The sequence below is a fragment of the Coturnix japonica genome, chromosome 6, assembly GCF_001577835.2.
Source record: "Coturnix japonica isolate 7356 chromosome 6, Coturnix japonica 2.1, whole genome shotgun sequence".
Taxonomy (NCBI): Eukaryota; Metazoa; Chordata; class Aves; order Galliformes; family Phasianidae; genus Coturnix; species Coturnix japonica.
Genome location: NC_029521.1, coordinates 4,779,038 through 4,802,349, shown reverse-complemented (window position 1 = coordinate 4,802,349; position 23,312 = coordinate 4,779,038). Strand labels below are relative to the sequence as shown.

At 44.4% G+C, this 23,312-nt stretch overlaps 1 protein-coding gene across 8 annotated transcripts in view; it reads left to right on the top strand.

Moving 5' to 3' along the window:
• Positions 1-23,312, top strand: part of PCDH15 (protocadherin related 15) — an 814,794-nt gene that overhangs the window by 277,245 nt on the left and 514,237 nt on the right. Inside the window, exon 1 of one of the 8 annotated variants that reach the window (XM_032445309.1) lies at positions 1,880-2,076. The exons of 4 other annotated variants lie outside the window; for them this stretch is intronic. The gene's annotated coding sequence lies outside the window, so the exon portion shown is untranslated. 3 more of the 8 variants (XM_032445312.1, XM_032445311.1, XM_032445310.1) reach the window with 3 other exon arrangements.

The following is a 23,312-nucleotide window of genomic DNA, read 5'->3' as shown; positions in this document are numbered from 1 at the left end:
GGATTTATACCTGTAAATGTCAGAGAAGAAAATGGCCTGAAATGCTTGTACATAAATGAGCTGCACCTGCTTGCAGTGAAATCGCTATCGCAATTTCCATTCATTTCAGTAGCGGAAAGAGATGATGGATTAGGAAAATTTAATTTGGGGGCTTTGGGGAATTATATTCACAACTGTAATTGTATTTATCTAAAAAGCACATTGATCCTTGAACAAATTCTCAGTACAGCTGGACGCTGAAAACAATCAGAAGTGTTGCAAACACGTACTCACATTCTTCATGTGATTAACTGTTTGTTAATAAGAAGGTAGGGATGTAGAGGTAGATACTGCCCTGCTTGCACTTCCTTTGAGCCTTTCCCTAAGCAGAGGGCTCAGTGATGTATCCATACTTAAGCAGTGGCAAATCTACTTCTTCACTCTGAAAGTTACGACTGAAGAAATGTCAGCCTTTAAATTACATGAGGGTTGCTCCAAAAGTAATGCCTGCTGTAGAGTAATGCCCAACAATGTCACAGGTTGATGTTGGTGGTATGGCAGTAGAGGTTGAATCTTCCTACCGGTATCTCGTTCCATTTTGTTGCTGAACGTTTATGGAGAGCAAATAGTGGATGTGAGCACAGTGAGGCTGTAGGTGGTGTATTTCAGTGTTGGTGACAGTGGGTTATCTCCACTGCTGTAGATGTTTACAAGTGTGGCATGCAGGCTCTTGTTCATCGCTGTCAAAAATAGAAACAGAATTAACCAGGTTGGAAAAGACCTTGAAGATCATCAAGTCCAACCGCAGCCTAACCAGAACCCTAACTCTAAAAACCCTACACTAAATCATATCCCTAAGTACCTCATCCAAATGGCTCTTAAATGCAACCAGGGATGGCGACTCAACCACCTCCCTGGGGAGCCCATTCCAGTACCTAACTACCCTTAAATGCACAGGTGACAGTGGTGGCTGTGCTGAAAAACAGAGCTGAGAATTTGCTCTATCAAATAATGCCATTGTGCCCTTTGTATCTGTGGTAGTTTCCATGGAAGTAAATAGGAGGCATTACTTTTGGAGTGATCTCCATAATATAAGCACGTGTAAACATTTAATTAACGGGGTCTTGAAACATTAGCTTGTAATTCCTACTCTTATTAAAATCATCCACCAAATTTTGAAGCTGAAATCAAATCTTTCTCTAATTAAAAGCATTACTTTTCACATCGGACTGTGTGCTGTGACAGGTCCTTCTGAATTCTGTGTTAGCTCTTGAATTTGTGGATCTCTCTCCAGTGTAAGCAAGGCAAGATCCTCTGCTGAGATCTCTGTGACTCATCTGATAGTGCTGTTGAGAAACACTGGCAAGTCCAACGTTGCTTTGGTTTTGCTCATGCTGAGGGACTTCTCTGCACTTCCCATTCTCTGTATAGCAGGTGAGTGGAGTTTGCAGTCTGGATGCCTAAGGAAATCATGGCAAGAGGGGAGGGAATGTAAAAGCCACGGCAGGTTTTCATGCAACTGTTTGCTTACAAACCACAGTAACCGAGGCATGAACTGGGAGCTCAGTGCTGATGGGTTTACACAGCTGCAGCTGAGAGGAAGGGGTCAGGGGGAGAACTTAGGGTAGCAGAGCCGCCTGAAGCATCAGCCAGCCCTATCCCTGCCCGTTTTTCTCTCTCTTTACTACTGTGCTGCTGCAGGCTGCTCTCTTCACCTGCTGCAATTAGCGCTCGGTTCACCCCGCGCAATCCATCCCCTTCGTCAACCTCTCCTCCTGCTCCGCCGCTCCAAGCCGAGCCAGCTCTGCAGCTCGCACCTGGGGCCGCTCGGCTCAGCTCATCCTACAGGTGCCGCTCCCGTCGCCGCAGGGCAGCGCATCGCATCGCAGCTCCGCTGGAGCCTCCGCTTGCGGGCGGCTGCAGTGCCGAGTCCCTCCGCCGCGAGGGGCGCGCGCTCCGCCCGCAGCCGAGCATCATCCCCGCTGTGTTGGGAGGAGGAGGAGCAGGAGCGGCCCGGCCGTGGACTCGGTGCCGCCGCGGAGGCCGGTGGTGGCGGCGGAGCCGTGCCCGGTCCCGCCCCGGGGCGCTGAGACGGAGGTGAGCCGGGGCGTGAGGCGGCGCCGTGGGGCTGAGGGACCATCGGAGAGGTCGGGAGTTGTGATTTGCACGGTGGTTGGGGGCAGTGCGATGAGGAGGAGCCGGGCTCGGTGCCGGGTTTCGGCGGAGCGCTGCGCGGGTCCGCCCCGTCGGGGCGCAGTGCTGCCACGCGCTCGTCCTGAGTGCCACCCGTCTGCGGGGCTGCGCTCTCCGACGTGTCAACCTGCAGAGCCCCACGCGGGTCACTCAGCAGGCGTGGGGACACCGGGATCGGTGCGGGCACCTCGGGGGGCGGCGGGGCTCCCCTCCTCGGCCGGGGCTCGGCGCTGGAGGTGCGTGCAGAAGGCCTACAGGTGGCACGGGCTGGGCGGCCGGTGGGTTTGCCGTTCTTTCTTTCCCCTCTCCCTTTTTTGCCGACTCACAAAACGCGGAGCCGCCCCTCCACACTGCAAAGTTTTCCTCGCGGCCCCGCGCAGCGGGAGGAGCGCTGCTCTCCCACCGCAGCCGGCGCAAAGTTAACGGCGGAGGGGAGCGGAGCCGAGATCCCCGCCCTGCCCGTGCACGGGGAGCCTCCTCCGAGAGGGCGGACGCCTGTCTTCCTCCCTCCTTCCCAGCGGAAGGCGGAGGAGGAACGGTGACCTCAGGTATCGCCGGCGCTGGTTTTGAAGGTAGGGTTAATAGGGAACGGGCTGCCGGAGGAGATGCGATGCGATGCGCAGACTTCAATATCTGTGTGCGGTAATCAGGGAAATAAATGAGCCGGTTAGTATTCCGCTCCTGTAATACTTGGCGCGGGAGTGAGGCTGCCGTTACATCTCATTGCCGAGCTCGCTCGGAGGAGCGGAGTGACGCCGGGTGCCTCATCCGCAGCCTTTCGTTCGGCTCCCGGCCGCAGCGCTGCGGGGGGAAACAGCCCGAGGTGCGGGGAGCGCTGCCGGAGCGGGACTGCAGCAGCACGGAGCGGCGTCGGCACGGTGACCCGGTAGGTGACGCGGCCGCATCGGCTCCTCGCTGCCGGGGCCGGGGCTCGGCGTGAGAACTTGAGAGGTGCGCGGTGATGGGCGGAGGAGTCTCGGATGCCCACGGGTTCGGGTTGGCATCATCATGCATGGCAGGCACCTGCTCTGCCAGCCCTGGCAGCGACAGCTGTGCAGGTGTCAGCTTGGGGGTGGATGGTCAGTAGTCAGTTCGCACTGACTCGCTACGACTCCGTGGGGGGGGGTGGGAGGAAAAAAGCCACCAAATAACTAGCACCTGTATTTGCAAGGTTGCATTAACCTCCCATCATCAAAAGTTAAGGTGGGAGCTTCTCCTTGTTTGGTGCCCCCACGCCTCAAAGAAGATGGGAGGGAGGTTCATGACATGTAGCATGCTTGATTTGTTCCTGGGAGATTCTATGGGGTTAAGTGAGATGCGTTGCTGCTTTCTCATTGTTTGTTTTTTTCACTTTTGCCCATTCATTTGCTTTCTGATGGTTGGAAACTGGGGAGGGAAAAGAGCTGTAAAAATAAAATCAGGCTGCGTATTTGAGGCGCTAAAGGAAACGTTCTCAGGATCCCACGTAGCAAGTTGGAGATGGATGCAAACTGTTCCTGTCGTGTGCCTTAACCAAACCCCCTAAAAGATGCTCTCTCTTGCTGTTTCCCAGCCGTGCTGCTCTGCATGGCCAGGCAGCCACGCAGCGTAAATGAGGCTTTTCCTTGTCCTCGTGGAGGCTGGGGGAACTCGTTAGTGCTGCAGCAGGGGTGCAGGCTGATCACATGCATCATATTTGGACTGGGGTATTGCACCTCTAACTTGGCTGTGTTGTACAGCCTTAAAAATGTACTGGCAGTTTGCTCTGGAATCGGGGAGTGTTGCTTCTCCCCTCCTGCTTCAGCTGCTGTTGGTCTGGCAGAAGCCCCCTTATGCCACCCTCTGGAAGGTTCAGTGACTGTACTTGACATGGAATTTTCAAGGGAGAGACTGCATACTCATAAGCAAATACTTAGACCGTGCTTACTTTAATTATAATTCAAGATTTGATGGTGCAGCATTTCACATTTGGCTTCGGTAAGTTCTTTGATTTTGAGATGACAGTGAATATGTGTCCCTGGGAAGGTGTGAGTTAATTCCTTTCCTTAAAGTAAGAGTTAGTAAAGCAGCCTTCTCAATATCCTCCTAGGTGAGTACTAACACAGCGCATGATTTTCAGATGAAGTATTTCAGATGTGGTTTATGGGCTGCTATCCACTAGCTATGCATTGTACCAGTCATCTAAATGCGTTCAGGGCTTTCTGAAGTCTGCTCCAGGCTCTGGTTTCTATGCCCCAGTGGAAGCTTGCTGCAGCAAGTCTGTTCAGTTGCTGCCTTATCTATCTGGGATGTCTGTGCTGTGCTGTGCTGGGATTGTGGGTACCTTGGTAGCCACACCAGGGAGGTATGTGCTGCTCATCAGGGCAGGTACAGGAGTTGGTGAGGAAAGCTGGACGTGGCTGGGTTTCTCACTGCAATTCAGTATGCAGTCGGTTGGGGTGAATGCCTTGCTAGGCTTGATTCTTACTTCCCTCACTAAGTATTTATTAAACTTGTTAGGTATTTTTACCGGGACATGTGCACTTAGAAATTTAGGAGCTAAGTGGAGTACTTCAGCCAGGGCACTCTCTTAGGAAGTCCTCAGGTCTCTGTCAGTTCTGCTTCCTTCCCTCTTCTCATGTCTTATCAGGATACATATGTGGCTTTGCCTCCAAACCCTGCTATTTATGTACTATGTGAGAACTCCAGGCATTGGGCAGACTTTGTTATTACAACTCTGTTTGTTAGCAGGCAAGCAAAGGAAACAAACATAGCAATTTTGGCACTTCTCCTGTCATAGTGTGATGGTTTTTTTTTGTAACAATCTGGATACCTTTGTGGCTTTAAATAGTAATGTTATTGGGTTGAAAAATAACAGGAATTGATGGTTTTCCTTTTTGTTTCCTTATAATGGTGTTTGCATAAAAGCTGGACAGCAGCTCTATTGGATCAGAAGATGGAAATGGTCAAGGAAATTGTGGTCCTTGTACAGCTGTAGCAATAAAGCTGGTGTTAAACCTGCTCATTTGCAACACTGAACGCTTTTATGCCATGAAAATGTTTTCTTGGATCCTCCCTGAAACTTACCATGAATCTGGCAATATGAGGCATTGCTTTAGTGCTGTTTAGTTGCTTCCAGGCATTGCTGAAAGCTGAGCTGCTTGCCCGTTAATGCGTGCAGCTGGCTCACTCTTAGTAGGTGAAGCTTGAGCTGTGAACCTCACCAGCGGACTGCCTGGTACTTAAAGAGATTTGCTTGTATCTCCTACACAGAGTTTATAAATCCAGTATGGGGACCTCAGAGAACAGTAGCTGAAATGGAAAGGATGGTTGCTTAAAACTGGTAATCATAGCTTCGTCTTCTAATTAAACATGTCTAATCAAGTGATGGCTGAAGGCATGCCTGCTTTGTTCTTTTTGCTGCTACTGAACCATTCTATTCTGTGCGCTTGTTTGGAGGCGAGATTTTTGCTGAAGGAAACACGGAGTGCCTGAAAAATGCTCTGTGAGTGCAACATAGGATGCTTCTGGGACAGAATACGCTCCTGCAACTTGAGATGTTTGGTTGATTTATTATGAGACTTTACAATAAATGCTAACTCGGTAGTAATTGGATTTGATTTGTGATTCAGCAGTCAGTATAATCTATTGGTGGTGGGTTTATGTGTTTTCTAGCTGTTGGCATCACATGCTTTTCTTTGGCTGCATACCTGACTGATAGCTGCTGACAGAACTCTGAGTAGGAGCCAAAGTGATTTAAAATAGTCTTTTAAAAATGCTGTATGTGTTATTTTTATATATATGCTTAAATACAAGGCCTTTATCAAAGGTGATATGACATCTCCATCTACATGAAACACAGCTTTGGATGTCAGGGAGAGAGAAGACTGTTTTTCCTGGATTTGCAAAAGGAAGAGATAAGCCATTAAAAAACCTCTAAGAAGGGTCACCTGCAGCTGTGGACTGTGTGCATTTGCCTTCAACCTGCATGGGTTCCCTTATCACTGCAGACTCAGCCCGCTGGATGCCACTGTCCTGGATCTTCCTGCCATGCTGAAGGGTGAGCAGAAGAGGCAGCATTAGAAAACGCAGCTGGGGCTGTGCTGTGGGGCTGTGCTGTTGGAGGCTGTGTGTGGTGTGTGTTCTTTGCTTTTTTGTTCTTCCCTTGGAAACATGTCTCTGCTGAGTAATGCTTCAGAGCGAGGCCCAGGCAGCCTGGTGGTGTATCTCAGGATGCTGCAGCTGCAGAGAGCAGTGAGGAGCTCAGTGCTGGTCAGGCTCTTATCCTGTGTACTAAACTGTTACCTCAGCTGTGCTGGCTCATACTGTAAGACCTGCCTTGAAGTAGTGCTGTTAGGAGTTTACATCAGTAGCCTCGAGACTGGAATCTTAGGCCAAGGATGAACAGAGAAGTGGGTTTTTTTTCCTGTTATTGCTTCCAACTTCAAACAAACAAATCTTTTCTATAGTGGATGCTTGCCTGAGGAAGGGCTGCAGACTTCTTTTTGCAGCCTACTTTGTCTAGGTTCAAGAGAATGCCCAGCAACACAAAAACGTGTGGTCTTGGATCAAATGAGTTCCCTGAAATAGTGCAGTCTGAAGGGCAGAGAAACGGCAAATTTCAAAGTGAACTGCCACAAAGCCTGCAATTATTTTCTGTCGCTAGTGAGCTACTGGCTTGTTTTTCTTTTAGCTCATACGAGTCCTGTTCTGTTTTCTGACCTGAACAAATGATTCTGGGAGAAGAAATCGAGTCATAGGACAGGTGGCTCTAAAAGCTGGCAGACAGACGTAGAAACGTGTTTGGGAAGGATGCAGGGAAAAGTCTTCATAGAAACAGCTTCAGGAGTGGTCTTGGTGGGAAGGCAGTGAATCCTTTCTAACACGAAGGTAATGTTGAAGCAGTAATGCACTGTTTTTTGCTGAAATGATTTAATTAGCGTGGGAAACCTACAGCCCACTGCTTCTATTGGTACTTCTATTTAATAGTCTGGTTGTTAGTCGGTCAGATTCCTATTTGAATCTGGGGGTAAAACTGCTTTATTTTCCAGGAGTAGGTATTTGGACATTTTTCCTGCTTAAAATGTCATTTTCTGTAGACGGTATCTTAAGACCAAAGTAATAAGACTGGGCTCACAGATGTGAGTGTCCATAACACATCTCCCATGTGGGGACCTGGGAGAGCCCCATGAGGAAGGCTGTGAGCACATCCATTCTACAGACCCATTCCTGCAAAGCCACGTTGTTGGTTGTCTCGCATCACACGGTGGTTTTTCTATTTTAAATAGAATGAAGATGTTCCTTTTGGGTTTCCATTCCAATTATGGTTCAGTGCACAACTGCAGGAGTGGTTTTAGCAATTTATTCTTCTGGATGAGGTATGGAACTACGGTCTTTATCACTCTGTCATTAGATTTCATGCAGTGCTTTTTACGGGAACAAAAACATTAATCCCAGCATGCCAGGGCAATTTGAATAGTTAATTACAGCATTTTCTGTTTACCTCGAGTTTTTCTCCTTCACTGTATTTTAAGAAACAGTGCTGCTGTCTTCCATCTGGCACCTGGCTGCATTTGTGAAAAGGAAGATGTTGCTGGGTGTTGTGTGTGCTTTGACACGGGAAGCTCTTGGCTCCCTGCCGCAGCTCTACGCTCTGCTTTGTTTCACGGGTTGTAAGAAAGCTGTGGGATGGGTGAGCAGGAGTCAAATACGGTGCATCTGAATCTATGTTGTCTTAAGGTATCATTACAGAAATATTTTTGATGGCTGGGCGTAAGAACATGCAAGTGTAAGTCACTGTGAAGACTTAATTTACGTAGTACTTAACATTGTACTTAAATATCTATTATGCATTATTCTTTCCTTGCGCCATTGGGCCTGTGTGGCTTGGTTTTATTTTGTTGGTTGTTTGATTTGATTTCTGAGGCAGGAACTCTGCTAAGGGAATCTCAGTGCTGTATAGGAGGCAGTGTGAGGCAGCCACAGTGGAATGTAAGCACATCATGGGGTTTGGCATAGGTCAGCTGAAGCCTGGTTTCATGACGAGTGAAAACGTTGTCCTTAATTACATGCAGTTATACATGCCTACAGGTGGGATCCAGTAAGTAGTTGCAGGGCCTCTTTCTGGAATATGTGAAAATAGCGTTCAAACGAATTGAGCAATTCAGAAAGAAGCTAACCTGGTTTTAGGGCTTCGAGTTTCTGGTGCCAAGAGTATCTTGTGCTACTGGAGCTGTGCAGTCCCACGCTCTGCTCAGCTTGTAGGTGTCTGCCCATGGAAGACTGTGCACAGCGCGTGTTGCCTTTGGGGATGCACCAACTGGCTTCCGAATCCATTTACCTTATTTGACATTAACAGACAGGATATTTAAATCTCCCGACAGTGGTCTGATGTACCAGTTACATAGATGTCTGCCAGCAAAAATTTGTTCATAATATCAGTTCTGATTGTCAAGGAACTTTCTGATACTTGCTCATTTCACCTTATGCAGATCGTTTTTGTTGTGGGATTTTTTTTCCCCCCTTTAGTCAGCAAATCGTAGGGCAGCAAATAATGTCTTTCAGCAGCTTTCTTTCACTGCCCTTTAAAACTTGAATTTACTTATTTTGCCTAACATGGCTTGAGAGTGATGCATTTTATAAGACAAAAAGCCGAGTTAGGAAAATAAAGTTTCTTGAACATTTGATGTGAAACAAAAATATTTACATAAGTATTTGTCACTGGCTAAGATCTGGATGAACAGACTTGGTGAATTTCAGATGGTTGTTTCAGGGTGGGCGGTTTTGTGGTCTTTTTTTTTTTGGTTCTGTTTTAAACCTCAGGATCTTTAATAAGATGGGATTTATGGCTGGTGAACCGTGGGACAGAACTTGATTTCATAAAGATCTTGCAGTTTTCTGAAGAACTCTAGAGAATAAGATGCTGTTAGCTGCTGTGGGAAACGTGGTTGCCTCTGCACTTGGGAACAGAGGCAGAATGTGCATCCTCCAGAAATACTGCAGCAGCCTCTGTCACAATATGGTATGTTCTGTTTGGCAGCCACCTCGACGCAAAGCAGAGAGGGGGAGGTGAAAGGCTGGTGGTGGGAGGTGTTTACCTTTTCATATCAGTTCCTCTCAATTTGTGTAGGGCTGATCTCAATAAGGGAAGTGTAAAAGTATAGCACCCACAGGAGAGGCAGAGAAGCTGACCTACTGTTGTGGTGGCCCTTTTTGCATCTGGCAAGGGAGTCTGCTGTATGCTGGTGGAATGGAAACTATGGAACGGATGAGTTGGGCTTTGGGAAGTCTGTAATGAGCTGAAGCTTCCTCCACTGCCAGGCAACCTGCTTTCCTTTTTGTTTTGTTTTATTTCTTTTTGACCATAACTTAAAAAAGGCACTGAAACAATGGAAGGTGGTGGCTGAGTTTACCTCATGGAATGTGATGCACAGAGGATTATTTATGACTCCTAATAGGCTTTCCATCTAAGGGGACAGTGGTCTTCCTTCGAGTTTTTGATAATGTTTCTATTTTATTATCTTTGAATGCATATTACGATAAATAAATAAATAGAGCTAATAAGGGAGCATCAAACTAAAGGGAGCCATCCATCAGTGATATGGATGTGATGTCCCCTTTCCCTCCCACCTGTTATTAAGGTAGTGCAAGTTTGACTTGAACTGTCACTGTCATTGACTTGAGGTGTCATGAGGGTCGTGAAATTTCAGGTGTATTTTCTGGAGCTGTTCTCGTACAACTTCTGCAAAAGAAATTAGCAAATCATGTTGTTAACAGAACTAAAGCATCAAGATGAGTGCAGAATTATTTAAGTGGGCATGGTAAGGCAAGCTGGGGCTAATAACTTTTGTTTGGGGTAGGAAAAAATCAGTTTGTGGCAATCATTGGACTTCTTGGGTACATTCTGAATTGTTTTGAGGCTGATATGCGTTGAGCTGCATTTACTCCCATATGTGCTGTCTGGTGGTGTTTTGGTGGGGGTGTGTTAAGCTGATGGAAGAAACATCATGAGGCTGGAAATGTTCTAACTGTGTGTTTGCCAGTATTAATAATACTGTCTAATTGCTCTGTATACAGTATTATAGAGGGAACCGAGTACTTAGCTGGAAATAAAGCTACTGCTTTTAATTCCATCTCAACTTTCCTCTTCACTTATAAATATGTCTCTAACCAGTGCCAGTAACATCATCCAATTTTGGATCCTTAAGGAGGTGCTGAGTCAGGAGGTGTCCGAGGTCCTGAAAAAAGTGGAACTGAAGTTGCTGAGATGGAAGTTGGGCAGTCTTGGAAAAATTTGGTCTTCCCAATGAAGAACTTGTGTTTCACCTTCTGTATCACCTGATGAATTGCTATTTGGGCAGATGAATTGGTACATATGTTTCTAGTCTTTCTATGGAATTTATTTGTCACGTAGAAGAGATGAAAATTTTATGGAGTTTACTAAGGATAGTTGTAGGCAGAGCGTGCAAAGAACTGAGTACTAAGACTGTCCATTTAGATCTATCTTGTTGACAAACATTTGTTTGCAATTGTTTTTAATGCTTTATGTCTTCTTGTAGCAAAATCCATTACAGCAGTGCATAGAAAAGTATGAATAATAAAATTAATCACTAGGGGTTATATTACAAGCAAACAGGATAAGGTGATTGTTAGTACAGTAGTTTACTTACAGCAATACTGTTTCTTTCTGTCTTTTTTTTATAGTCAGCCTCCTAATCAAATTTTAACGTGCAGTTTGACATTTACACAACATTCACATCTGTAGAAACACTGTTCCCTTTTTCCCATTGCTCAGTTTTGTTTGAAACTGGGTTATGCTCAAAGCTTTAGACTAAGAGATTGTAGAAAGGCATTGGTAGAAAGTGTTGATGGTAACACCTCAGTTGTGATCTCAAGGCTGACTGCGACTGTTTATTCATTTAGAATGCTGGCTCCTATTTGATATCATATAATTTTTTCTAATTGCACAGACCTGACAGATCGCCTGATTTTTGCCCCTTTGTTGTTTTTACATGAAGTAATAGCATGCTGCTTATTGCTGGCATAGATTTTGGTAACACACTGTTAGCAGCAGCATGTGGTTTCCTAGCAGTAGGTTTATGAACTTGATATTACACTGGGTGGCTCCTGTATTCCTCCCTCCCCCCCGGCTCTTTTTTTTTTCACTGAGCAGAAAATGTGTCTTTGGGTATTCAAATGCAGCAAGGCCCCCGGAACAAACCAACATATGTTCTAAATCCAGGTTGTCTGCTGAAGCTGTTTTTCTGCGCTTGGTTAGTCTCTATTTTGGATGGGGCTGTGGGGCTTCGTGATTTGGACGGGGGCATTTACTGTGCCCGTTTGGGGCATGCAAAATGTCTGGCTGAAAGATGAATGCTTGATGGGTTACAGTGTGAGTAAAGCTGAGCAGGTGGGTGGTGGGAACTGGAAGAGCACCAGGCTTGTTTGTGTTGGGAACCTTAAAACACAGGGAAAGAAAGATTTGCAGCATCTTGTTCATAGAGCTATGGAAGTACCAATAGGGACTTCACCAGTAAATCCTATTTTAAACATTTATCAACTTGTGCAAGCTTAGGGTGTCTCTAGAATAAACTAAAAGCAAAGGGAAGTTTGCTCTTCTGTGTTCTAAACTTTCTGCTCAAATCAGAACTGATACATGTGTATGTATTCAATGTATGTAGGTCTCTCCAAAACTAATACCTTGTCTTTATTTCCGTGGAAACCACAACAGACATAAAGAAGACAATAACACTGTTTGATAGAGCAAATCCTCAGCTTCAAGGCACTATTTTTCATCAATCACCACTGCTAGCCGTGCAGTTTTGCCAGTGATAAGAGCTTCATGCCACACTTGTAAGCATCTATAGCAGTGAAGTGACCCACTGTCACTGTTGCCACTGCTAAAATGCATCGTCTGCCACCTCACTGCGCTGTTGTCCACTCTTTCCATATACGTTCAGCAAGCATCGATTAATGTCATTGGGTTTTCTATATGGAGGAATTCAATTCTATGCCTTTGTATTTCTGTGTCAGGTGCTATTTTGTTAGACTGCCTCTTTGCCGCCATCTATTGCACAGCTACAGAATGGAATGGGATATTGGTGGGAAGGTTCGACTTCAGCTGCCGTGCCATGAACCTCTGATGTTATGGACCATTATAATATAATAAGAGGCATTACTTGGAGAGGAACCCTCGTATATTCAAGGGTTTCTTATTTTCCTGTGAAACAGTGGCATCTGCTTAATTTAAAGAAATAAATCCCATACCTTTCATATTTCAATGAGTCTGGAGAGTTGTTGGCACTGAGTTGTTCTGCTGTGGCTAGCATGGAACCATTTGGTTTGTTCAAGTGACCTGTGTTACTGTACTGCTCTTGCTGCAGTTCTACATTCTGTGCATCATGTTTTTATAATATATTTGTATTTCATCATTTTAACATCTGTGCTTGCTCTTCTCCTTGGCTGTTATGCAGAGTAAATAGTACAAAAGGCAATACTGTGTACACAAAGGATTTTGTAGCCCTGTTTTACAATTTGGAGAGTGCTTATCAATTGGAGATACTTTGCTTTAAATGTATGAAAAGGGGCCCTGCATATGGGACTGCTTACAGTGGTGTTAAATCATGTGTTACTATAGTGATGTGGAATTGGGGTGGGGAGAGTGTACAAAAAAAGACCTTGATTTGCTGTTACATACGTTTTTAGATGTTATTCCCCCATTTCAACCCTATTGCAACCAGTAACATGTGGGTCGTCCTAGTGGTGCCTTATTACTTAGAAAGGGAAAAAGAATCCAAGGAACAAACTTGTTTTATTTTCCATGCTTAAGTGCCAGAGCTGTAAGGAGGGGTGGGGGTGAGGTAGTTATAATGTGCAGTGGTGTCAACTGAGAGCTGGAAAAACACAATAATGAGTTTTGGGCTCTGAAGTAATAAATAATAAGGCAACCAAAATCTGGAGAGTTGTTTTTCGGAAGTTGTTAGAAATGCAAAAATACGTTTCTCAGCTTTGAGTCGTTGTGCTGTCTCTTAGGGATTGTTCGTTAGAACAAGATCTGTTGTGAGCTACCTGTGCACCCTGACTCCTTTTGAGATGGGTAGAATTTCAGAGGAGGCTGAAGAAAGTCTCCAGGGAATGACAGGTCTCCTTTTTCCAAATCTATCAGCTGTTAACTGGTGGGCCACAGTCTTGTTCTCCTCATTCTCTGCTGGTTCTGTTTGAAAACTTTATACTGTATTGAATTCTTAAATGTGTTGCTGTGTCAGGCTTTCACCACTATGAATATAATGCAAGTTTTAGTTCCTCCTTTTATTGCTTTCAAAGTACCTGAAGCTGAATCTGTTCTTGTCTTTTTTTTTTTTTTTTCTTTTTTTTTAAGCAGAAATGCCTTCTGTGTTTGCAGCAAGATTATGAGAAAGTAGATGGGAAATGCTGGACAGAGACTGCCCTTTAAAATATGAAACAAACCCTTGGCTGGATATTTGCAAGAGATCACTTTTTATTAGGCAGCCTCCTGTTCTAAACTCCTGTAAATGCATTGCTCTGCTACCTTCACCTGTACTGCACCCCTTATTAAGCTCTGCCTTCCTCCCTCTCTTGAGTGAGAGGTCGTTTAGAAAATTGTTTCATCCAAGTGCTCAAACAAACAAGTGCGTTTGCTGGTAAAATTCTTGTAGGTCATTGAATTTGTTTGCCTGCTACTGCAGCTTCCAGGCTGAAAATTCCCTTTCACGAAACAGAGCATGTCATGTTTAGCGTGCCCTCTTCCCCTCTCAGCATAAGGCTGACTGCTCCAATAATTGCACCTTTCTCACTTAAAATCTGTAATGTGCAGTGACTGGAGTCCTGTTATGTAGCTTGTTACTCCACCCCATCAGTAAAATCATCAGGAATTGCTGATGAAGATACAGATCCATCTCTGCTGGGCTCGTGACTGTACCTGAATCAGCCCTTTTCAGGATAGATTTGTGTTGTCTTCCCTTCTTTTTCTCTAAAAGCCTTTTTAGCCCCTCCTGGCTTTGGTTGAGTACCAAGTTGTATGCTACCAAGTAAAGGAGCCCTTCTGCAACCTGAAAGACCAAAAGGCAGGCATTGCTTAAAAGCTCTTGAGAACTCTACTTAGGTGTGGCTTAGTTTCTGTGTGAACAGCTGTCTGCATGGCTGCTGCACCCCCTGGGACTTTGAGCTGGCTTTTTCTGGTGATCAGCAGGGGAACTGTATCTCTCCAGCTTTGTTCCTTTCCAACCTTATTTTTGTCTTTCCTCAAACAAGTACTCCTAGTTCCTGTTTTCTCTGAATAGCTTGCCCTGCCTTTGTACCATCCATGTACCAAGTACATCCCTGTAGTTGTGATGTATAGGGGGAGTATTGCATCTGCCTCATTTGTTGCTGCGTTGGGGGAGTACTTCCTCAGATATGTATTGGGTTAGCCACGTGCAACATGAGCCAGCAGTGCGCTCTGGCAGCCCGGAAAGCAAATGGGATCCTGGGCTCCATCAGGAGAGGGGTGGTCAGCAGGGATAGGGAGGTGATCGTCCCTCTCTACTCTGCTCTTGTGAGGCCCCATCTGGAGTACTGTGTCCAGGTGTGGAGCCCTCAGTACAAAAAAGATATGGAGATTTTGGAAAGGGTCCAGAGGAGGGCCACAAAGATGATCAGGGGGCTGGAGCACCTCCCCTATGAGGACAGGCTGAGGGAGTTGGGTTTGTTCAGCCTGGAGAAGAGAAGGTTGCGGGGTGACCTCATTGCAGCCTTTCAATACCTGAAGGGAACTTACTCCCAGGAGGGGAGTAAACTCTTCGAAAGGGCTGATAATAGCAGGACACGGGGAAATGGTTTTAAGTTGAAGGAGGGAAGATTTAGGTTGGATGTTAGGGGAAAGTTCTTTACTAGAAGAGTGGTTAGGCCCTGGAACAGGCTGCCCAGGGAGGTTGTGGATGCCCCGTCCTTGGAGGTGTTCAAGGCCAGGTTGGACGGGACCCTGGGCAACCTGATCTAGTAAATGTGTATGTTTGGTGGCCCTGCTAGGCAGGGGGGTTGGAACTACATGATCCTTGAGGTCCCAACCCGGGTAATTCTGTGATTCTGTGATTTTAGGTTCTGAGGAGTGAACTCATTTTGTTTACCCACCCTTCTTTGACTTGCATGTCTTCTAGCTTAATGTTCCTTTCCAGAGCTATGTATGTACCCGATATGTGAAACTACAGATGTAGTCACTCGCATTTGTGTTTTAACCTTCTTAAATAAACACTTTTTTCCCCTTTTGTATAACTAGCGATATCATACTTTTCTTGAAACACTTTGATCTGCTGCAGCAGAACAATATGTAATTCGTGTGGTGGGGTTTTCTAAAGTGAGCAGGGCCAAACAGGCTATCTCAATTTCAAGTATGAACTTCATGAGTCTTCCCTTTCCACCGCATAGTACTAAATGCCATCTGTGTGCTTGGGTACTTGATTTGTTTGAACTGTGCTTCCTTGTCTATAGATCTTTCCTATAGTTTTTGGTGGGCTCTTTGCTGTGTTTTCTTCATCCTTGATGGCATGTTGCTCAGTTTTCTCCCTGTTGGAATAAGTAACTCATTCACTCAGTTTCTGATACGGCACTTCATTTGTCCCAGGGGTACAAGAATGAACTGGGGTAGTGAGAAGTGTGAGGCTGTGCTGAACCATAGGTCATAAATAAGTGACTCCACTGCCTTTGTTGGTTCTGTTCATGGCAACGGAATAGGGATTTTGCATCTCAAATGTGTGTGTATAATGCCATTCTGTTGTTTCAGTTGTAACTTTGCAACAAGCAAAAGACACCTTGGCTCTCTTTGCCTTGGTTTGAGAGCTTTTTCCTCTAACACAAGGTCTTGCTATGTAAAACTTTGAGATGCTGCACATTATACAAGGAGAGAGGGAAGAAAACTGGAGGCAAATGCCCTAAAATGGTGCATCACAGAAGTGTGGGTGTGTCTTGGTACGTGTTCATCCACCTAGGCTATTATAAAGCAATTGTATCAGATTTTGATTTTGTTTTAGAAAATTTCATCAAATAAAAGGAGGGGTAATTGAAATTTAAAAAGCACTGTTCACAGAAAATGGATTTGGATTTATCCATTGTATGAGGGGCCATACATGGAAAACAGCGCTATTTACTCAACAATTACGGCGATAATCTGAATTTCAAACGCTCTTCCTTGACAGCCATAGGCAGATGTATGTTTTCCTCAGGCTTATTACTGCTTCAGGATTGCAATTAGAGGCCTGGCAAATAGGACAGACAGAGCAACACGAGATGTGCTGCACCTCCCTGTTTAAATTATATTATGAGTTAACAGCAGGGTTACCTCAGCAGTTCTCTGCTCTTCCTCATTTATTGCTTCTGAGAGCTGAGCATTTTTACAGTCTTTTAGTTTTGTACGTGTCTTTAAAGGCCTCAAGAATCAACAATGAGAAGGACCATTAACAACTCAGCTCTGGATTAATGAGCACAACTTGTGTGCTGGAGTTACTGATTTGCTCAGCTGCAGCTGTATTTCTCCATTCCTTCCCTTAAGTTCTTTGCATTCATCCCTTAGCTGTAGTAGCTGTCTTCTCGCCACACACTGAAGTGAAGATGAGAGAAATTAGTGAACTCAAGTTGAACAGTGGTGGTGAGGTGGTTGCTGCTCTTCTCACTGCTCTCCCTTTATATATGCAGTAATCTTTCTCTCCTTTTAACACGAGCTGCTGCTCAAACATTGTTACGCAGGTGTCCTCACCTTTGTGTTCTTCAGGTGTTGGAAATCCTTTTCACAGAGGCATTTTTTTCATCTTAATTCCTCCACAAAGGTTATGAAGAAGAGTTGGAGCAGTTAAATTGCATCTCTTCTTTTTTCCCTCAGCACCTTGAAGATGCTTCTTCCCATTAAACCCGCCTGTTTATTGTGGTAGCTTTCTAGACTGTTATGCTTCTGAGACGAGAAAGCAGTTCAGAATTTGTCCTATTTGTATAGCACAAAGCAGTTCTTTCTGTGTCTTGATAAAGCAGCTTTATGCAGGGGCTCCATCAAGATTTCTTTGTATTAAAACAGTCGTGCATTTGTTTTGACCTTCGTTTTATCAGATGCTTTTGTGTGGTATTAGGAAAGCAAAAGGATATAAATTAACAATAGCTGTGAATAATACTGTCTAAATTGAAGATAAAATGGGAGATGATAAACCATCAGTGAATGCCCTGAAATATGGTGCTTATACTCTTTTTTTGATATATTGCATTTTTCTGAGCTCAGACAAATGTTTATTCCTTGAAAGCAATTTTGGATTCATTTATCTCTGCAGAATATAACTTCACCCTGCAAAGTCTCTTGTGACTAAAATATTGTTTTTAGAGAAATGAATATATATATATAAAATAACCTTAAGCTCATTCTCTGCTGCTTAAATCTTCTGCTGTGCTGTGAGTTTTATGAGTTGGAGCCAGGAAGGTTTTAGGGTGCTGATGCTGAAGCGAGACCTTAGCAAGGATTGCCTAGATAAACTAAGGATTGAGTTGATGAAACTCTGCAGGAAAAGAATATGAAACTAGCAAGACAGTTTCTTTGATGTCAGTGTTGATTTCCATAGAGATTCTCATTTGAAGACATTGCTTAAATACGGACTCGGTGTTTGTTGGTTGTCTTGTTTTTTAATTAAACTAATTCTGATGTTTGCGTTTCTTGTGTTCCAAGTTGTGCTCCCTTCACTTACAGACATAACGTGTGGGTGCTGGCAGATTGCAGTGTTTTGTAAACTCAAGAGGAAGTAAGTAGGCTGCACTTCCTATCTCAGAACCTTAGTTTTGTGTTGGGCTTTTTCCCCCTTTTTCTTGAATACGACCTGTGTGCTGTCCCAAATGGCACTGAACAGATTGCTCGTTACTTGTTGAGCCATTGGTCTTGGTATTGGTGAGTGACATCCCTACATTTGTCTGCATTTCAGTGTTTTTCCTCTCAGGACAACTAGAAAACAGTAGTGTTTCCCCAGAAACAGCTCAGTAGATGCAGAATGCTTCCTGTTGCCACCCACCATTAAGATGAAAAGAAGAATGATGCTTTTAACAAGAAACATTGGAAGGGGCTAAATATCAGGGAAAGACAATGTAGCAACAACTGCAAACAAGTACAGATTCAGAAAGTCAAATATCTTGTTAAATCTCTGCAGAAATCAATAAGCACTTTTGAGAATGGTGGTATCGAATGTTCTATATTGAGAAATACTTCTGTCCCTGGAAGTTTGGTGTAAATAACTACAGTAGAGCTGCAGATTAATTTTGAAGTGACTTTCCAATGCCTGGACACAGAGAAGTTGGGGATGTGTGTCTGGCTGGAATTCCCTTGCTGTTCTCTTGCCTGGATTTCCCTGCAGCACGCTGATACCTTACAAAGGATGGGCAGCTCCCCAGATGGTCGCACACCTTGATGTTTCCTGGAGGAGCCTGCATCATCCATCACGCTTCTCAGCCTGAGCACAGATAACAGCAGCTGCTGCTGGAGGCAATCAGTGCCTGCCCGGTGCTCCACGGGCATTTACCTTGCAAGTACTGCATCAGGTAACCGCAGGCTTTTTAGGGACTTGCACAGAGCCTTTAAGTCAGCTAATAGGATTTTCAGCGTTACCTTGCCCTAGAAGTGTTAGCGCTCTGTTACAGAAGAGTAAATTACACTGTTTCTTCAATTTTTATTAGTAGAACAGTCTTCTTGTGACAAATGTGTTTACTGTGTGAAAAATGTTCAGTTGGAAGCATTAATAGATGCGATTGTGAGATGATACACAGCCCTCTTCTCTTCCTTCCACCTGCCAGCTTCTTGTAATGAAACGGCTGTCTGACCGATGCTGCTGTAAGGAAAGAAAGAAGAAAACCTTAGAAAGTGACTCTAGTTTCCCACTGTCACCATTAGTCCTAGCTGCATGTTTTTAGTCCTTGATAATCTTAAAGCTGCAGTTCATTTCTGAGGGAAGGGTAGGCTTCCAACAAAGTGCTTTAGGCTGGAGGTGGGCAGCTGTATCATTTCAAGCATCTCTGGCCTTCACTTCTGCTGTGCATTCAGTGGAAGTGGAATATCTGCTTGGTGGGCAGAAATGAGACTTGTGGTGGGATTTGGACTGGAAAATAAGCCTGTGTGAAGGGAACAGATTGCACAAGTCTACCGCAGTAAGAGTTGGAGCACATGCCAAGCTGCATGTGATGGACTAATATATCATTTTTCTGTAGTGAGCAGATTATTGTAGGCCCCATAGAGAAGTGTATGTTTCTTCACATATAATAGTTGGTGATGATGCAGATCTGCTGATGACTGGAAATATTAATTTGCTGTAAAGAGAATCTGCTTGTGTTGCACTGAGCGTGACAGAGTTGAGTAGGAAGTTAGAGGATTGTATATCATAAATAACAATGATACTGGGACATGCATTGTTGTCATGCTAATTAAAAGAACAAGTTAGCATTTCTTGTCTGTTTTACCTTGAATTGAGTTGAAAGGATTTTTTGTTCCAAGCTAACAGCTTTATGTTGTCTAACACTATGGAAAGTTGATGAGTATTAGAAGAGAGTGGGATGCTGTAGGTTCCTCACCACCAGAGAGGAAGGGGAAAAGACTACTGGTGATGAACAGGTACATATCTCCATAGTCTTCCAGCATTCCTTTGCAGACGTGAGTATTGTAAAACATCAGAAGGCTTTTTTCTTTGGTGTAAGCTTTACTTTCTCCTTGGAAATTCTGGGAAGGCCTATAGCACTAATTAGCATGAAGGCCATATGCTTCTAGACTGAACGTGCTATCCAGAGAATTGAACTGGTTGATCCCGAGTTGGAGAGGGAAATAGTCCAGGAACTAACAGGGGTGTTGAATCTCAGTTTGCAAATCATCCTGGCCTGACCTCCCGTTTGTGGTGCAATGCTCTTTTCCACACAGATGCTCTGCATTGAGCCTGAGAGCTTGGATTCAAACTGCAGTGCGTTGATCGGCAGAACAGCCAGTCTGAGGCAGGCCGAGAGCAGCATCAGCCTTTTAATCCCCTCTCTTGGTGGTGGCAGTACGGTACTTGTTTCTCAGTTTCTGTAGGCATCCTGAGCGTATACGCTTATAAGCAGCCGGAGCATTGCGTGCATTTCTCCACCTATGAAGACAGCCATTTCAATTTGTCCTTTTTGTTCTTCCTTTCAAGGCAGAGTATTGCAGCTGCCCATTGTTGTGATTTTCAGATAACAGTGCTGCACAGCAGTACAGCCAGCAAGCAGAAAAAGCAAAGATATGTTTGAGCAATCCCTTGTGCTCCCCAAGGCAAAATCCTTGGTTTTGAGCTCAGGATAAATCAGCAGCTGTTAATCAAGAGACCAGCGTGTGTTCCCTTCTCCCACTATGTGTAGTGTTTCCAGTAGTGCTGTTGGTTTGATACTTGGGAAAACTGAGTCCCAGCTCTCTCAGCCTGTCCTCACAGGGGATGTGTCATATTCCAGTCACGTCTTGAAATGCCGTGCTGTTGTTTCACCTTGTGCCTTAATTTAAATTATTCTGTGTAAAGCCTCTGAAAACAACAGTAAGATATGGCTGTAAATGAAACCACTGTGTAGCATTAACTTTTTTCCTACATCATTTCTTGTTAGTACAGGGAAGCTCTGTTAAAGTAGACAAACCTATTGGTAGATGGTCCGAACCACAGTGTTTAAGCACTAAGTAACATCAAAATAGAGACGAGATAGTAATAGTTAACTTCAAAGGTCTTCCATTGCAAACTGAATGTGTATGGCAGTACATCTGTACAACCTTATCTATGCTTTGCTGACTTGCACAGTCATATATGATGCCTTATTGTTGCAGTCCAATGAGTAGTGATTTCTGCGATGTTTCACATCCTTTCTGCTTGCGGCACCGCTTCTATACTGGCTGGTCTCTCGCCAACATGGTCATGTTGAATGGGAAGAGTTTGGATAAACTTTTTCATGGTTGTTATCCTGTTTTGATGTGTTCTTGGTTAATTACACAAATTCCTACTGTGTAAGCTGTGGGCGCTATGCTGTTGTGCTTCTTTCTGAAAGAGTAAGCGTTTTCTTCTCCATTTGGCTTATGGTGTTATTGCCTAGTAACTAATTTGACTAAAGAAGCATGAGAAGGTTGCAAAATCTTCATAGAATCATGGTGTTTAAGACGCTGGCTAGCTCAGTGTGTGCTAATCTGCACAAGGTTCTAGTATTACATCTGTTGTGTGTACCATCATCTTGAATGCAGAAGTTATTACCCAATAAAATATGAAATATGAAAATATGAAATTGAGCTTTCACAACCAGAAGATACAGATACAGGTGAATGCTAGAGCAGGAAAGCCAAGGTGTGAGTTTGGGTCCATGTGGAGAAGAGCTTAGAGTTTGCTGATTGAACGTATTCTGGGAGATGATCCTTCTCCATCTGTGTTCTCTCAGTGAGGAATTGAAAGCTGCAGCTGTATCTTTGTGACATAGCTGCTAATTTTAAATTATAGCTTAATAGACATGGAAATTAACAGTATAAAGGTCTTAAGTCTGTTCATTTCACTGCTTTCTGATGCTTTATTTAGTAATTGCAAGCTTTACTTGAAATAACTGACCAACTTGACATGAAGGAAATTGATTCAGAACTTCAATCTTGCTGCTGCCACGCACTGTTAACTTTGCCTAATGGAGGAGTCCCAGAGCAATCTCATCTCTAGGAGAGCAGCCACAGACATGCTGAGATGGGGAAAGCTCTGTGAAGGAGATCTTCAGTGCAGCGAATGCCAAAATGGTCATGTAAATAGCCCCTCCCTACCATGTGGCGGCTGTGGGCTCATTTTCAATGAGAATACCCCTCTTGCTGATAGGAATTCTTGCTCTGTGTCTGCTTGAATACTTTATGCTAGAGATAATAATGGCAAGCACAAACATTTTCAGTCATTGCATGTCTGGTCAGATTGTTGGGTGGATATGAGCCAGTGATCACACTCTGTTCCTGTTCTACTGGTTGGGATCTCAGAGGTAAATTGGTGAGGTAGGACCTCAACATCACGAGGCTGGGACCCTGACTGTAATGTCCTCTGAAATGCTGCGTGTCTTATTGTAGGACTGATTGAGTTGGAAGGGATCCTTTAAGACCATCTGGTCCAACTCCACTGCAGTGAACAGGGACATCTGCAGGTACATCTGGGTGCTTAGAGCCTTGTCCAGACTGACCTCAGGTGTAGGAACTCAGGGAATCCTTAGGAGAATCAGTTCTTGATCTGCCCTGGGCAGTGCAGGGAATGTGACTGGTGATGCTGCTTGCAAGAGCCCACCTGGTAGTGCCTGGAAGGTGCTGTAGGAGCTAAAGCAGAGATTTCTGCATCTGGGCTTTGCATACAACACCAGATTAAGAGCAAAGTGACACAGCTGAGAAGAAGGAAGTCACAAATCTGATGTCTCTTCCTCAGTAGTTCAGGAATATTGGGTGAGCTTACAGATTTACAGGTCTATCAGTGCTAGGCAAGTTGGTTGAACCTTTAGTAAAGGCTTGAATTGGCTGATGCACAGAAGTAGAGAAAAAATAGAGAAGAATTTGTGTGGATTTTGTAGCTGGAAGTTGATCTTACTGCAATTATTGAGGTCTTTGAGGGGATCAGGTATGGCTGTGAGAATACCAAGGGGAATAAGAACAAAGATTGTTGCACTGATACAAGGTGATTAAAAGGTAAGAAATGAAATTTAGAAATAATGAGTTGACTTCCAGAATGCAGAGTAGTCACTGGCAGAGCTGTTCCTCATTGCTTTGAAAGAAGGAAATATAGATATGCCGGTGATTGCTTTTCAGGTAGGGAAGATGAGTGCTAATGGTGAGGAGCTGCACAGGGCCCTGAGAGTATCAGATGGCAGCATAATAAGAGAGCAGATGAAATTCAGTATAGATAAACGCTGAGTATTGTGTGCAGGAAACCTAATTATTACAAGAAATCTGGGCTCTGTTATCGCTCAGGATCTTTGTGTTAAAACAGGGAACTCTATGAACGTATCATAGCAGTGCTTGACAGCTGTCAAAAAGTCAGCTCAAGTGCTGGGATTATTAGAAAAGGAATAGAAAGCAGAAGGGAACATTGTATGGCTGCATAAATCTATGTGTTGCTTGCATCTTTGCACAGCTGTCAGCATTCCGATCTTGAGAAGAGTTGTAGTGGCAGTGGAGGTAATTCAGAGAT